The sequence below is a fragment of the Sminthopsis crassicaudata genome, chromosome 3 (genome assembly GCF_048593235.1).
Source record: "Sminthopsis crassicaudata isolate SCR6 chromosome 3, ASM4859323v1, whole genome shotgun sequence".
NCBI lineage: Eukaryota > Metazoa > Chordata > Mammalia > Dasyuromorphia > Dasyuridae > Sminthopsis > Sminthopsis crassicaudata.
The window spans coordinates 551,245,356-551,263,160 of NC_133619.1; the positions used below are offsets into that span (position 1 = coordinate 551,245,356).

General features: G+C 34.0%; 1 long non-coding RNA gene across 2 annotated transcripts in view; it reads right to left on the bottom strand.

Annotated features, from left to right (window-relative positions):
• The window catches only part of LOC141563455 (uncharacterized), a 1,961,515-nt gene extending 1,943,924 nt beyond the window's left edge, over positions 1–17,591 (bottom strand). The window contains exon 1 of one of the 2 annotated variants that reach the window (XR_012488424.1): positions 17,215–17,591. This is a non-coding gene — a long non-coding RNA (uncharacterized LOC141563455). The remainder of the gene's footprint in view (positions 1–17,214) is intronic. The other variant, XR_012488423.1, reaches the window with a different exon arrangement.
• Positions 17,592–17,805: the final 214 nt, after the last annotated feature.

Sequence of the window (17,805 nt, forward strand, 5' to 3'; positions counted from 1 at the left end):
TAAACCCAAGATTCCAGCTTCTGGGATGAGAATTCATTATTTGACAACAACTTTTGGGAAAACTGGAAAATTCTATGGCAGAAACGAAGTATAAACCAATATCTTATACCCTGTACCAAGATAAGGAATTTTCATTGGGAGAGCAAGAAATAGTTCATCTGTCAGATCTATGGAGAAGAGAAAAATTTACAACTAGAGTTAAAGAATAACATGAAATGCAAAATGGATATTTTTATTACATTAAATTAAAAAGGATTTGAACAAACAAAATTAATGTAACTAAAATTGGAAGGAGAGCAGGAAGATAATTCTGATAAAGGCCTTATGTCTAAAATTTAGAGAGAACTGAATCAAATTTATAAGAATATAAGAACATTCCTTCCCCAATTGAAAACTGGTCAGAGGTTATGAACTAGCAATTTTCAAATTAGGGAATTAAAACTAACTATATTAGCCTTTTGAAAAAATACTCCAAATCACTATTGGTTAGAGAATTGCAAATTAGAACAACTCTGAATTACCATCTCATGCCTATCATATTGACTAATATTACAGAAAAGCGAAAGGATAATGAAATGTGGGAAAATTGGAACGTTAACACATTGCTATTGGAGTTCTGAACTGATCCAATCATTCTGGAGAGCAATCTGGAACTATGCCCAAAAAGCCACAAAACTGCAATAGTGCCAATATTGGTTTTCTATTGGTTTTATATCCCAAAGAGATTATAACAAAGGGAAAAGGACCCATATGTACAGAAATGTTTATAATATTTTTATGATGTCAAATAATTGGAAATTGAGGGAATGCCTCTGCATTGGGAAATGGCTGAACAAATTATGACATATTAATGTAATGAAATACTATTGTATTATAAAAATGATAAACAAGTGGATTTCAGAGAGAGAGAGAACAAGTAATTTGGAGAAACTTAGATGAACTGATGAATGTTGTGAACAGAACTAGGATTTATTATTACACAATAATAGTAAAATTGTATGATGATGAAGTATATCATCTTAGCTTTTTTCAGCAATACAGCAATCCATGACAGTTAAAAAGGACTTTTGATGGAAAATACCATCCATATCAAGAGAAAGAACTCTGGAGTCTGAATGCAGATTGAAGCATATTCTTTTCACTTTTCTAATTTTTTTGGTTGATTTTTTTTTTCTTTCTCATGGTTTTTCCCTTTTGTTATGATTCTTTTTTCACAATATTATTAATATTGAAATGTATTAACATGGTTGTATATGAAAAGGCTATATCATATTGCATACTACTTGGGGAGGGGTAAAGAATGAAAAGAGGGAGAAAAATTTGGAACTCAAAGTCTTCCAAAAGTAAATGAAAGCATTTTTACATATAATAGAAAAATACTATTAAATATTGAAAACAAGAAAAACAAAAACTGGCTCCAACCTATTTTTATAGACTGCTTGCATATTACATAATCTTATAATGCATACACCTCTGGAAAAATGTCCTGTTATTCATTACCCTAAGACATATCTCCTATTGTTGTGCCTTTGAATGAGTAACCTCCTTACTTCTGCTTCTTGAAATGCCTAGTTCCTTTTAATGCTCAATTCATTTGCCATATACAATAAGTGGCCTTTTCTGATGCAGTTGCTAGTCTAATTTTAACCCATTCTTTTTTACTATTTTCCATTTACTTATTTGTAAAGTGTTACATCCATCTTAACAGACTGTAAATTTCTTGATGGTTTTCAGTTTTGATTTTTTATCTTTAAGCCCTAAGACACTTTCTGGTACATAGTATATGTTTAATAAATGTTTACTGACTGGTAGGTTAACTGCTGTCTGGTTTTTACTTCAACATTTTTGTTTCTTTCACTTATTTCATCTTCTCCCATCCTATCAATTGTCCATACTTTCCTCACTACTCTATTTCGACACTATGGTCAGCTTTCTAAAATACTGTGCTCATCTTTGCCCTTGAATCCATTTATCCTATGAATTATCAGTCATTTTTTTTTGTTCTACTACATATGGAATGTCAGAATCATAAAATTTAAATTGAGAGTTGGAAAGAATTTTAATGGTATATAGTACAATGGGAAGGGAATCTTCATCAGAAAAAAGCATGACAAATGGTCATCTAGCATAAAAGAAAAGGGAACCAACCAACTCTTGAGGTAGCTCATTCTACTTTTGTATAACTCTGTTAAGATACACCTTAAATTGCCCCATGTTAAGGTATACCATTCCTACTACTGTCTTTCTGAATATAAATAGAGAAAGTTATTAATTGTTGCTTTATGAGTTTCAATTGCCTTGAATTTAAATTGTAAATCATAATATAAATAATAATAATAAATTTACATATTATAAAAACCTAGGTAATTTATTTGTACCTTCATCAATAGATCAGTAACGGACTTTAGGAAGTCATCATTATATAATTACTTGAAACAATTAAAGGGAAATACATTAAGTTACCAAGATTCTCATTAGTTTAAAATTTTAACCTTTGACTATATTCATCATCCATACCATTGAGGGAATGTTATATTAGTTCCATTATCACAGTTGCAAACTCAATATGCAAACATTAATGAGGAGAATGAATTCAGCTCAGTATAATAACTCTTAAACAACTGGAGTTTCTTCTCAAATAAAATAAAATTATTCATAAGATAATGTGTCTCATCATTGATCATCTACATCATTGATGTAGATCAGATGATGTGCAAAAGTTAGTTTCTATCATTTATAAATTATCTCTACAATTCAGAAATCTATTTTATTTAGAAGACCATTTCTCTTTCTTCATCTATCCTTCCACAGTGACTAATCAACTTCATTCTTTGAGAAATTCTTTGTAATCTGACAAAATTTTGCTGCCTAATATGATATGACTTGGGTGACTATGTAAGAAAGATTGTTCACTGTACACTTTGCTCCAGCCACAAAAAAACTCACCTCTCATTTGAACTTCTGACACTAGTCTATTCCTGTAGACTACAAAATAAAAAATCTATAGTAACTGAGTAAACATAGAGAAGTGTTGATTCTGACAAGCACAAAATCTTAGAGGAAACAAATGAAATTGTGTCTCCCAATCCATACCTGTACAGGACTCTTTTCTTCATCCTCCTGGTAACCAAGTAGCCAGTTTCCACTTGAATCTTCTACTGATGAGGAATCTCTTCAAAAAGCCCATTCAATTTTTGGACAACTTCATTTAAGTTAGAGTTTTTTTGTTTTTTTTTTAATAACAATTCCTAAATATTCACTAAATTTTTAAAAACATTTTTATGGCTAGTTTAGGCTTCTGAGACCAAGAAGAACTAACCTAATCAACACATGGTGCCCTTTTCAATAAAATTTAGTTCAATCAAAAGCCAGGCCCTGTGCTAAATGCTGGGAATATAAGTAAATAAATAAGATAGTCCTTGCCCTCAAAAACTTGTGGGAAGTTTTTTATTAAAAAGAACACACACACACACACACAAAACACACACGTGTGTGTGCACATGCACCCACAATAAAAACTGGGAAAAGTAATAAAAGTGGTACCTGTTGTGAGGGTATGATAATGTCAACACCAAATACAAATGCTGATAGAAAATGGAAATTTATCTGGAAAGTTCAGCTCTCAGCCTTTTAAAAAGGAAGGCTTTGAGAGAAATTTAATGCTTTACCCTCCAATCAAAGCTTAGAGATAATAAAGGAACAAATCTAATCTTTCTTGTACATGGCATTCTTCTTAATATTACTTATTCTAGGAACCTTGTCTAAAAAACTTACAGTTTGAAAGACTTACCTGTTTCATCTAGTTTTTTTCTGCTCACAGATGATAAGATAGTCAATATATTTCAATTAAACACTACCTATAGATACCAAAGAAAAGTAAGGAATGGAAATAATATTAACAATAATAATAATGATGATATTGACTTACATTATCACATCTTAAATATTAAAGTACTTAAGATGTATCTCTTTAGTTGTTGCTGTAACATCTCTTTGAGACATATTTCACAAGTTGTATTTTCCCCCAAAAAAGAAAATGTATTATTTGACAGTTGAAACATTATATTGTTATAACAACTATCATAACTACTACTAATAATGTTAGTATTATAAATTAATTCAATGTAGTGACAGAATTATGATTATATTAATAGTATATATAAGGAAATTAAGCATAGAATTTGAATTTGCCAAAGTCAGATAGCTAGCAGCAAAGCTTATTTTCTACCATAAATATATAGTTATGGCTTGAGTATCTTATCTTTATGGAAATAGACAATCAAGGAAAACATTTGTGCTCTTTATGGAATAAAAATTGGCATGTGAGATTTTCCATATATGTCTGAACGCTGGAAGTCCAGGTATCATCTGACAGGATTATCCAGAGATAAAATAGCCTACAAATTAATATCCTTTGTGCTTGCATGGTATATTATCATAAGGTGATGCTGCTTACTATCACTCTTACATCTTCCCTCAAGGCAATTAAGTGTAGTAAAATCCTTAGATTCCTGACATGATGACTATGTAATTTTGAATTTAATTAATCAAGTGTCTGTGGAAGGCAGAAGATTGTATATTGGGTCTTTAATTAGACTTTTAACTGTTATCAAAATAATACCTTTTTTGTTTTTCTAGTAATGATTTCTCCTAATATTGCTTGATAAAGACTTTGTCTTCATTGTGACTGCTATCTTGCCACATAAATAAACAAATAAGCAAATCATAGAGACCTTACAGGCCAATTCTATTTGTTTAAATTAAGAAATTAAAGCACAGTGTTTTGTCCAAAGTTACATAATTACTGTTGGGTCAGACTCCAGGCACTAAGACTATCTAACCAAAACTATTTTTTCACATTAATTAGTCACAGAGATAGAGCTGGTACATGGTCAAGGATAGGTATATATTTATCCACATAGACATTTCTGTGCATATATACATATACAAAGATAAATTTGGATACACAAATATAGATATGTATAAACAGACTGACCAATAAGAGATATAGCTACAGATTTCTATAGTTACAGATTTCTCTTTCTTTCCATCACCTCCCTCTCCCTTTCTCCCTTTCCTCCATCCCTGTCTTCCTCCCTCCCTCCCTCCCTCCCTCTCCCCTCCTTTCTCTCTTAATATATATGTGTTTTCATTTATATATATTATATATATATATATATGTATATATTAAAAGACATATAAATTAATGGAGAGGAAAAGGATAGATGGATAGATAGATAATTTCAAAGCTACATATACTCAGCAAAAGGAAGATACTAGTCATAATTTTTAAGATATAGGCAACGATTTAGTCATAACATCTCTGTTCATTTTTTGGTGGGGTGGCTCCTCATAAAAATTTAAAATTTAAATTACTTTCCCTGGCATGCCTTCCCACAATCAAACTTAGTCCATTAAGTCTCTTTATCTGATAATCACTCTCTTCTATATACTATACATTCTAGATGAACTGTATAATGTTCTGCCTCCATATCCTCACACCCAAAGTGTCAGCGTTTTTTTCTGATTGCATGATTTTGCTCATATAGTCTTCTATGGATAGATTGTCTTTTCTCCTCATTTATATATATATATATATATATATATATATATATATATATATATATATATATATATATATATTTAAATATAATATAAAATATTATATAATAAATTAAATAGTAATATAATAAATATATATATACATATATATATTTAAATTCATGTCCTTCAGACTCCAGGACCTGTTCTCTATCCATGACTCTACAACTCAGGGGTTCTCAAACTAAGACCCGCCGGCCAGATGCAGCCCACTGAGGACGTTTATGAGGCTGGCTGGGTTATAGCAAATGGGCTGAGAGGAGGAGACAGAGTGTGAGGTTTTGTTTTTACTATAGTCCAGCCCTCCAACAGTCTGAGGGATAGTGAACTGGCCTCCTATTTAAAAAGTTTGAGGACCACTCTCTAAGTAGACTAGCTTCCCCTATTTATCTTTTCATAAATCCCATCTTGTACTTAACTTCTTCCAGGGCACCTTCTTTGATCTCTCCATTTGTATCTCAGACTTCAAAGGCAATTAGTGAATATCAATTATCTGTATCTGTTTTATGTACTTCAAAACATGTAAGCTCCTAGGATACAGAATTGTGCTCTATTTTAATCTTATATCCCTACTTCCCCAATGCCTGACACAGTGATTACCACACAAATATTCCTTAATTCATATTTATTAAATTACCATGTTTGCTGAATAGCATTGATCCTGAGAAAGTGTACTCAAACAGAGAACTATATCCATTAAAAATATTATTCATGTTAATTCATTCTAAAAATACATTAGCTTATAGAAAGTTGACCAGAATTCTTGAATTCCTTTGATTAGGATTGGGAAAATTTTAAATTCTGGAGTGTTATGTTTAATTCTGAGAGCACTGTATCTTAGAAAGGACATTGGCAATCTGGTACATATCTAACTGATGCCCATGGGGTGGCAAAATAACTAGATATGATGCTATGTAAAAATCAATTAAAGGAATTATAATTGAAATAACTACACATTACCAGGGGAAACCATATGTTGAGGAGATTTATATTTCAGAACAATGAGTGGAAGCATTTATTAAGAGTTAGAACTATACTAAAATGGAGTGAGCTGGTCTGGGAAGTAGTGAAATCCTTTTTCCTACAGATCTTCAAGTAGTAATTAGATGACTACTTGTCAGGAATGCTATGGGGGAGATTACAATTGTAGGTTGCAATACATGGCATCTGAGTCCTCTTACCACTCTGAGATTCTATGTCACTTTATACTTTATATATATATATATGTATGTATATATATGTACATATATGTATATATGTATATATGTGTATATATATATGTATGTATGCATATATATGTGTACATATATATATTTCAATACTTTTCAGCAATAGTTGTTCAGATATCACAATCTCAAGATAGAGCATTGTTATCCTGAGAAGCCTATAAAAAACAACTTTGTTTCCTCAAATTCTGTGTAAAATCTACAATATTTATTCCTGAGAAGTTGGCAATTTGCCACCTAAAACATAATAGTTTAGGCCTCAATATTCAAAAGTAAATGAAATGAAAAAAAATATCATGTGATTTACCCACATTTGGAGAATGTATGTGTGTATTTGTTTTGGTAGGTATGTTCTTTTTTTTTTTTTTTTTCTGTGATTTATGCAGAAAATCTGCAAAATATTCTGATTCATCAAAAGTCTAATTTACATATGTTTAAGGGACATTGTAGAGAGTGATTAACAGAGCACATCACAATTCACTCAGTGAATATTGACTGAGGATTTATAAAAGCCTTAAATGGAAAAAAAGCCATGGAGTTGATAAGCATCTGTCTCTGAAAGAGAAAAAAAGTGAAACAGGGAGTGACTTATTTTACAATTCCTCATAATCTCACACTGAAACTGCCACCAACCCCAGCCCTCAATTTTATGCATACAAATTGAAATGCATTCAGTATGATGGTGGAGTTTTGTTTCTGTCTTAGTCACATTTTCATTCTCCAATTTCCATTTTGGGAACAGCCAAAGAAGAGATAAAATTTTTGGAAAATCAGAACCTTTTTTGATTATTTGCAGAAGTCCTATCAAGGATTCTCATAGGTAGAATTGATCCAACAAAACAAACAAACAAACAAACAAACAAAAAACCCCAACAACAACAAAGCTTTAGATATTTGTCTCTTACACATTTTATCTTCTTGAAATTTAGTCTAAATTATAATAAAAAAGTTTGGTGCAATTATTCCCTTATCACCAGAGCCAAGATAACTTTTTTTTTTTTTTTTTTTTTTTTTCCAAGCTAAATTTTCCTAAGATTATTCTATACCTAGGGTGGGCATTTTTTTTTTTTTTTTTTTTAATTGAACTGTCCTTTGTCCTCAAGAATTGATTGGCTTGGGAGCCTAGGGTTTAGTCTGACATATGACTTCCTGGTAACACACAAATATGATTTTTCATGACCAACTCATCCTGAGTTTATGACTTTCCTATGTACTGTATTGGTACCAATGTATATTAGCCTTCTGACCAGAGGAGTTTCTATACAGACATTCAAATTAAACATTACATTCCTGTTTAATACTGTTTCTATGCTTCGGTTAAGTCAAGCAAATTTAAGGTTTAAAAAAAAAAACCTAGGGTAATTTAAATGAATAATGGTGTCAAACCTGGTTTTGAGTACCAGATTCTATGATTTAACACCTTAACTCTCACAAATGGGGGTAATAACATCATCCTGGCCACCTATAATGATTATGATCAGAATCAGGTAAACTAAAAGATCTGAAAGCCCTTTTAAAATAGCTCATATTTATGTGATGCTTTGCAGTTTTCAAAGTGTTTCATTCTTCACAATCCTGTGCAGTAGATCACACAAACATTATTGCCCTGTTTCAACTGATGAGAAAACTGAGGTACACAGAGGTAAAATGACTTGCTCTTAGACAGATTGTCCTTATTTTTTTTAAACAAGATTTAGTTCTTGAATGGATCTTAAGTCACTATCACTGTAAATTCCATCATGTAAAATAGCAGCATCTGGATAGCACAATGAATAGAGGGTTGGGCCTAGAATCAGAAAGGCCTAAGTCTAAATTTGACTTGTGACATTAACTAGCTCTGCGACCCTTGAAAAATTACTTAAACATGGTCTGCCTCAGTTTCTTCAGCTGTAAAATGAGAACAAAGATTGCTGTCTATCTCCCAGACTTCTTGTAAGACTCAAAAGAGAAAAGATTTGTAAATTGTAAATTGTTTCTGGAAGATAGTAAGTGCTTAATGAATGTTTGTTTCCTTTTATTTTTCCTTCTTACTCTCCTTCCTATCTCTCTATCCCTGAAACCTGAGCCAACTATGCCTAATGTCCCTTCAATATTATACTTTTTTAAATAGTTAAGGATAACTATTATGTTCCACCAAGTCTTCTCCTTTGAGGTTCATTAATTTCAGTTATGTCCTACTCTTCATGAGCCCATTTGCGGATTTTTTTAAGCAAGAACACTGGATGATTTGCTAAGTCCTTTCCTAGATCATTTTACAAATGAGGAAACAGAGGCAAATAGGGTTAAGTAATTTGTCCAGGTTCATTCAGTAAGTGTCAGAAGTCAAATCTGAACTCAGAAAGATGATCTTTCTGATTCCAGACCTGGAAATTTATTCTTTGAACCTCCTAGCTACTCCAGTTATATCATTTAAGTGACATGGCATGAACTACACTTCCCAACTCATCCTACTTATTCTTGGATTGTTTTTCAGGATATCAATATCTTCACAATGAATCTTCCCTCATTCTCTTCCACTTTACTCTGTTAGTAGGGCTCAATTTTTCTTACATAATAATTATCAGTAAATCTAGTGAATTGCTCCAATAGAATGGGAAAATGCAACTTACTTGAGGTCGGGAAATCTTTTCCTGCTTTATTTTGCCAGTCTGTTGCATATGGCAGAAATCTCAAGAATATTTGTTGAACTAAAATACTAATCTCCTGTATCCTTCCTATTTTTGTATGCCATCTTTCCCTGCAATCCTTTGCAAATGCAAGAATTACTAAGAATAATTCTAGTTAGAGAGACAGAATTTTATAGTAGAAAGAGCACAAGGCTTAGTATCAGGAAAGATCTAGGTTCAAAATCTGTTTTTGATATGTAAGAAATATGCAATCTCACCCAATATACTTACCCATATGAGTGGATTTAAACTTTTACCTGCATAGCCCTGACCCATCATGAGAAAGCTAAGCAAAACCATAGTAGCTAGCATTTATAAAATTACTTAAGCAAAATATCCCATATGAATCATCTCACTGGATCCTTATAAATAATCCTGTGTGGTAACAATTATAATGTTATTTTCAATAAGGAAATTGAAGTTCAGAGACAGAGCTCTATTTAATGAATGACCTACATTTACACAGCAATTATCATAAAATGGAATTCAGATCCAGGTATTACTAACTTCAAACCCACCTATTATTTTTTCCACCATGTTCCTTCAAAGGGACGTGTCATGATGGAAAATGGAATGAATAGCTACTGAAATCTCAGAGATAGTGTGGAGGATATTATGAGTTCACTTTTAAAGACTGGGCAGAATCCAAAATCCAGGAAGGAAAAGGCATTTTAGACAGTGGATATATATCCCAGTTTTGCAAAAATTAGTGCCAGATTTGAAGGTGAAGGTGGAAGATCTTTGAATGCCAGTCATAGGAGTTTTAACCATATTTTTCATGAAAGAAGGATCACTGAAGATTTCTGGGTAGTGAAGAGACCTGATCAGATCAAATATAAGGATAGTTAATCTAGCAGTAGAGTGAAGAATGGGAGAGAGTAGGAGTTAATAGAGGTGACCAAGAGACTATTTTAATTTTCTAGAATATTGATGAAGGATTCAATTTGGCTTGTGGCAGTGGAAAGAGTGAACAAGAGCATATGAATGGGATATCACAGAGAAGACATTTTAGCTGATTGGTCAAGAAAGGGGAAAAAGAAAGAAGAAGGTTATATAATTAATTTTAAACTTTAAAATACAGGAAATTGGATGAAAAGTGAGATATGAGAGATATAGTAAACTCAAAAGTTTTTCAGGAAAACATTCAGAAAAAAATTCAGGTTTTCAGGAAAAGAAAAAATAAAGCCCAGTTAATTTCAATTGCTTCGAGGTTTAGAAGCTTTCATAGGCACGTCTGACTGTCTAGGAATGCTAAAAAGCAATAGTTCATTATGACAGTTGCATTTTTACTCACACAAAGGAAGATGCAAAACCCAAAATGAGATAATAGAAAGTGGACAGGGAAAATAATTGAATTAAAGATAATCAATGTCAGGTAAAATCAAAGACAATACCCACAGAATAGGTATGGAGGAGAAGGGGAAAATCAGGATACATTTCAAGTCAATCCAATCTGACAAATATATATTAAAAATCTACTCTATGAAAGATGCAACGTTACAACTGACAAAAAATGACATAAATAAAAGTCTCTCTCCCACAAAGCTTAAATTGAACTAAGTGAGTATAATTTTTGCACTGGCATATAGGTTATGCATGTATGCAAAACCATAGGAAAAGCACAGAAATTTCAAATGGGAGAGAATGCTATAACTATTAGTGAAAAATAAGGAAAAGCTTTGTTTGGGAGAAGGCTCCTAAGCCATATTTTAAATGTAGCTTGAAACTCCAGGGAGAAGTGGGAAAGGAGTATATTTCTAGTTTTGAGGAGCACTTCTTTAGATTGTGAATTTCTTAAGGGTAGGGACTGTTGTTCACCATTTTTAGAATCCCTAGTGCTTAGCATAATGCCTAGCACATAATATGTGCCTATTAAGTGCTTATTGACTGACATGAACAAAAATATAAATGTGGGAACTTGAAAGTCTCATATAATAAATATGAGATGAGAACAGCATTCCAGTGACAAGGAGAGGTCACTCAAACATCAGATTTGGTAACTCTCAGACTGACAGAAGAGAAGCAAAGGGACGAAAGAAGGATTTGAACAAGGCTACTCTCTTGAAATAGCATATCCAGATTATTCCAACTCTCTTCACTCTCCCCGTTTTGATGAATGAGGTGTTTGACTCTTTCATCTTTTACATCACAACACTCGAACATAACAGAAGCACTAGTTTACTGCTGAGGCAGGAGACCCCTGATGGATGGGTTTTGCCAGGGGTAGGGTCTCATTCATGTGCATCTAACTAGTTTTTCATCTCTGCACCAGGACTGCCCCAAAAGAATCCATGCTCTGATAGCATTTGTAATGGTAATCGCCCTGAAGAAAATGTGAAAGAAAAGAAAGACAGAAGTGCTGAGTAGAACTAGGACTTAGGATCTTGATCAGAGGCAGCCTGCTTTAGAAAGACAATGCTTTCACCTTTGCCCAAATCACCAGGAAGTTATTTTTTTCAAACATTACCACTTGATTTCAATTATAGATATACTCATTTAACTCCTAAAGACTGTCAAAAAGTTACTAGAAGTTTCATGGAATAAAAAAAAAATGTAACTAAAAGGGACCTTAATGATTATACAGGCCAACATTTTAATGTGACAGATATAAAAATTAAACCTCAGAAAAGTTCAGTGACTCGTTCAAGATTGTACAACGGGTCAATGATTGTTACAATCTGGAACCCAGGTTTTCTGCCTCTCAGCCCGTAGTCTCTACTCTGCATCAAGCTGCCCCAGTCCCATCTTGCCCTTTTGGGCCTCAGTAAACAAGTAGAACATTTTTTGAAATTTTCTTGAGATGAAATCATCTCATGCATTATTCACACTTGTAGCAAGAGATCAGTAACTTTGCTGCAAGAAAACAATATCTCACAGAAATGAATTTCTCTCACCCCCCCCATATTTCAAGGTAGTGAATTATTGGTTTGCACAGTCTGATTGCCTAGACAAATGAACATGCAACCCAAGGAGAAAAAAACTATTACTGTATAGTTAAAGAACGGCCCCTGGAAATTCAGCTGTACATTTGCTGGGTCACAGGGACATGTTTTTACAAGTAGGTAATGGAGGGAAATTTTTAAGATTTATTTATAAAGTGCAAGTGCTGATCAATTCAAATATTAAAAGAGTTTTCTCATAGAAAGCAAGAATCTCAACAATAATCATATATTCTTTTAGAGCTATTGAGTTCCTTAGAACAATGAGGTCAAATTCAAATAGAAACAGAGCACACTTGTTGGTACATATGAATGCCTGTGGGCTTCATATTGACTTAGTTTTAAAATGTAATGTTGTCTGTTATATTATAATTTTATTATTTCCTTAAATATTTCTCAATTGCATTGAAAATCTAATTCAAGTTCTCCTGGGAATGCTGCAGGCTGTGATTTTGAAAACTCTGCTTTAGAGTATGGAATGACAGAGTTAAAAGAGACATTCAAATATGTCAAAACCAAAAAGTCTTTAAAACATAAGAAGTTACAACTGACATAGACCTTCAAACATAGACCATTAGAGCCGACATGGACCTTAGAACCCAAACCAACAAAGAACTTTAAAGCCAGAAGTGATGTTAGAACACCCAGTGAAAGAAACTGAATGACTGTAGAATGAACTTTAAATTTCTCTGCTCATCAGTGTTGTGGGGTGATTAGCGGTGAATGACTTTGATACTTTCAGCAATACAATGAACTGAGAACTAAAGGACTTATGATGAAAAATGCTATCAATACCTACAGAAAGAACTGATTGTGTCTGAATCCTGATGGAAGCATACATCATTTTCACTTTTTTTCTTGAAGGTTTTTTTGGGGGATGGAAGGAGGATCTATGTTTTCTTTTACAACATGACTTTTATGGAGATGTTTTATATGACTTCTCATGTTCCTTCTTAATGAGGGATGAGATGAGGTAAAAAGGTAGAGATTATGGAACTCAAAGTCTTAAAAACAAATGTAAAAATATTGCTTTTCTTGTAACTGAGAGAAAATAAAATCTTAAATAAAGTAAAAATGTATTTTCTACTCATCTTGAAATGAGGAAACTGAGGCTCAGAGAAATAAAATAATTTGAGGCATAGTATTAGTAAATTATTTTACTCACCATCTCCACTGGGTGTCTCACTTTTAACAATAATTCATGAGTGGAGTGGCCATCGTCTTTAGATCTTCTATAGATGTATAGGAGATATCCACTTTGGGGAAAGGGTGGTTGATGGAAAACAATGATTCTTCTTGAAAACAAATCAGACCATCTCAATCAAAAGGTTCCTAGCTATGGTTTAAAAGTATCTTCTAGTTTTGTCCATTAGAACCGACTTCAGAGAGACAAGGTAATATAGAAGAGGTACTGAGGAAGTCAAATTGAAACTTAACATAACAGATCTTCCAAGTCAAACTCTCTTACTATCCTAGGCTTATGTTGGCTTTAATCAAGTATATCCTGTGACAGCATCAGTTAGTGATATGATAGGGAGGGAAGGGAAACACTCTCCCTTAAAGTGTAAGTGGAATTTCCTCAGTCATAAAAGAAAGTGTCAATAGAGATGGGAAAATGTTCATTGAGAGAAAATTCAAAGCTCTGCCTTTTTATTACACTTCTTAGAAATTGGCCCTTCAGACAAACTGCATTACAGCTGAGAGAATGGAACAGGGCAATAGCCACAGACGTTTGAAACTTAATCCAATGTGTTGCTATAAAAAGCCTTGCCATCTGGATCCTAATTCTCTTCAATATTGAAACTGTACAGTTTTCTTCTTTTTATTCTAATGTACAGCTATCACTCAGTGTGGTTCTTAAGGATCTATATGGGGTTTCATTGTTAGAGCCAGCTTGACTTAAAAGTCAAGATAATTTTTGGAAGTCTGTTGTAGCAAACAGGTAGATGATTCTCTCCAAAGTCTGTACCTGCTTACCTTTTATGATACTTGCTGATTTTTTAATGCATATATATAGACATTGAGTTCAACTCTATTGTATGTACATACATACATTTCTGGGTCATCTGAGAAAATGGTAAGGGAAAAGAAATATACTGTCTTATGGGTCTTCATGCTAGAGGGAAGGGGGCATAAATCCATGGAGGAATTAGATAAACATCAAAGTTCAAGAAAGCTAAATATAATACAAAATGTGAACTGTAACTACCCACTCTATTTTCATTGATCATCTAGTATGGAAAAGCTAGTGTTGTGACCTCTAAGCTCAGCATTTGCTTCACTACATATTCATCATTCGTTGGACTTCTTTTAGGAAATGTCAGTTTAACAAAAGTCCCCCAACAAAGAACAGTTTGGATAAAAAACTTTTTTTTATAAAGATATCCATGGAATTCTTATCCAGCTTAAAGATCAGAGATATTAAGATAGCCTCTTTACCTGCTTGGTAAATCTACCTCATAGAAGAAGAGGGGAAAGCTATCTGAAAGATCAAATTTACTCATCTCGTACTTGTTCAGATGAAAAATTTAAGATTCTATCTCAGGGCTCAGGTCATATGTCAGGGTTCATATATGTTCTGAGGAAAAATGTGAAAGGAATGGGTTAGGGAGTCATTAAATGGAAACTTCTCTTTCTCTTCCCAAATAGTGTATATATATATATACACACATATACACATATGTATATATAAAATGTCTTCTGGGAGAAGTATACATACATACATACATACATATTTATGTATGTATGTATGTATGTATACTTCTCCCGGAAGACATAAAATTAACTATAACATAGCTGTATCTTTGTCATTTATTACAATAAAAATTCTGGTTACAACACATTTAGCAGTACTGATCTCAGTACCAAGAATCCAGCAGTTAACTATTGCAGATTGCCCTGGAAAAGTTTTAGCACTCTTTGAAACACAATGTTGAATCCTGCAATTATACACACACACACAAATACACACACACAAACACACACAGAGAGGGAGTTGTACTTTTCAATTTTGATGTTAAAAGATATTGGCAAAGACAGATTTTGTCCTACCTATACAAATGTCCCTTATGAATAACCAATTTGGAGTCACAAAATAGATTCAGTATAGACTTAATACCCTAGGATATGGCAGGAAATTCCTACAGAGCAACATAAATGCTTCTGTTTTAGTAAGCAGTAAAGGGAGCTGAAAGTGCTAAACTCTTCTTCCCCACTGGACACCATGAATTAACAACTCAGAGGAGACTCCTTCCTGAAGGAGTTCTGGCAACAGGGAAAGGAGTTAGCTACTTAGTCAGGTTACCTTAGAGCTGCTCAGTGACCAAGTTCCAGACCCAAAGGGCTTACTAAGTTTGAAAAGAATCCTGAGTTGCTTGAATCTTCTACTATTCATTTGACATATCAAAATCAACTTCTGTTTCTCCATTTTCAAGGAAAAGATTGCAGACGTGGCTCCCTGGTTCACAAATACTTCCCAAGATGACTTTTTTGTTAAAGACAGCAAAATACTTAAAAGTAATTTTTATACCAAGCCAGTCCTTATCTTTCTTTCTAGTATTGTCATTAGTCAATGACCATATACTTCAATAAGTCTCTAAGCTGAAATCTCTCTTTTTTGGACCAAAAGCTACATGGAGTTTTGTGCTCAACTTTGGACTTAGGATTTATCTTCTAGCCGGCTTTACACTTTTCATTTATAAGTTAATCACTTCAGTCCCCAGTTCCTTCCCATGTCAGATTTTTATCTCTCTCTTTTTTTCCATTTAACCTTTTTGGGAAAATGTTTTAAAAAGCATATAAAATGATGCACACCACACCAGTCCTTGTCAATTCATGAAGCAGAAAAAACATTTTCCTTAGGCATATTCCTAATGGAATAAATATTTTATTTATGAATGTGGGTAACAACATATTGCAGGAATGCCTAAAAGTATAGTGAGAGTATCAAACACTGAAAGTCCCCATTGTCTAGTGAAAGAAAAAGGATTTGACAAGCAGTAATGCAACTGAGAATGTCCTGGAGGCTTACCTGTAAGCAAAGGAACCAGACTCTGTGTGTGTCTCTCTTTTGCCTGGTTTCAAACTGCAGAAACTTGACTCAGAACTAATTCCTTAAATACAGAGTTTTCCCTCCTCAGGCATGCACATTCTTTCCCTGAAAGCTGAAGACACTTTGAACACTTGCTCTCTTTTACAAATATAGACATCTGCATGAATATTAAACTTCTGTGATTCAGCAACTTTTCCCCAAGTAGGTTTCCAAGTGTTAAATGCCACAGGATAGTTTCGATCCACGGCTCACACATCTCTGCTGTTATTTTTAAAGATTTGCATGATACCCACTGAATAAGGGAAGCCTGTTTAAAAACTCTAGGGCTCATATTCAGAGTTATATGACAATTATCACGTATTTCTAAGGTTATACTAGTCAAGTTATATTAAGTGGGATGATCCCAGCAAAATAATGAATGGAGGCCCTTGGTTTGAGCATCTTCTTTGCAGAATACTGATAAGTGCAGGTTGGTTTTGACAGACTGAGTTATCAACCAACATAGAAACTTTAATCAATTTCTGAATGTGTCCATAAATCAAATTATTCTTTTCTTTGCTTACTTTACTTGAGTGGGGGGAGACTTTACCAAGTGTTCCAGGTTAATGCCATAGTTGCAAAGCATCCCCTGAATAAGGGGAATTACACAGAGGCTGCTTGCTACTGAAATTGGTAGGTCCCCTCAACATGCATTCAGCAGCCTAGTGATTATAAGGATGACTGGCACTTACCTTGATCAGCCGGCTCTCTCCTCCCCCAGACAGTCTTCTCTCTTAAGACGAGGACACTCTTGCTGGTACAAAAGTGACCGGAAATAGGCTGGAGACTGAGTGACTTCAGGCCATCAGATGTGATAGAAGCATCTCCTGGGATCCTCTGAAACTTGCTTTCCACGCTGTGACTGGGTCCCTACAGGCAGGATTTGGCAGTGGCTGGCCAGTGGCTCCGCTGAACTAGAAGTAAGGAGCCTCTGGTTGACTGACTGCAGTTACTAACGCTCCACTTTGAGGGAGAGTGCAGAAGTGTGCGTGTGTGTGTGTGTGTGTGTGTGTGTGTGTGTGTGCCTGCACTAACTGCATGCACTCATCAGGCAGCTCGGAGCAGGGAGAACGATGCACTGTGCATACTGAACAAGCAAGCGTATGTGCAGGGAGAGAGAGAAGAGAGAGAGAGAGAGAGAGAGAGAGAGAGAGAGAGAGAGAGAGAGAGAGAGAGAGAGAGAGAGAGAGAGGAGTGCTCCTGTAGCAGACCCTAGCCTACCCAGTGAGTAATTACCTCTTCCTGACCTTGCCAGCATGGATCCTGGCAGACAGCTGATCAAT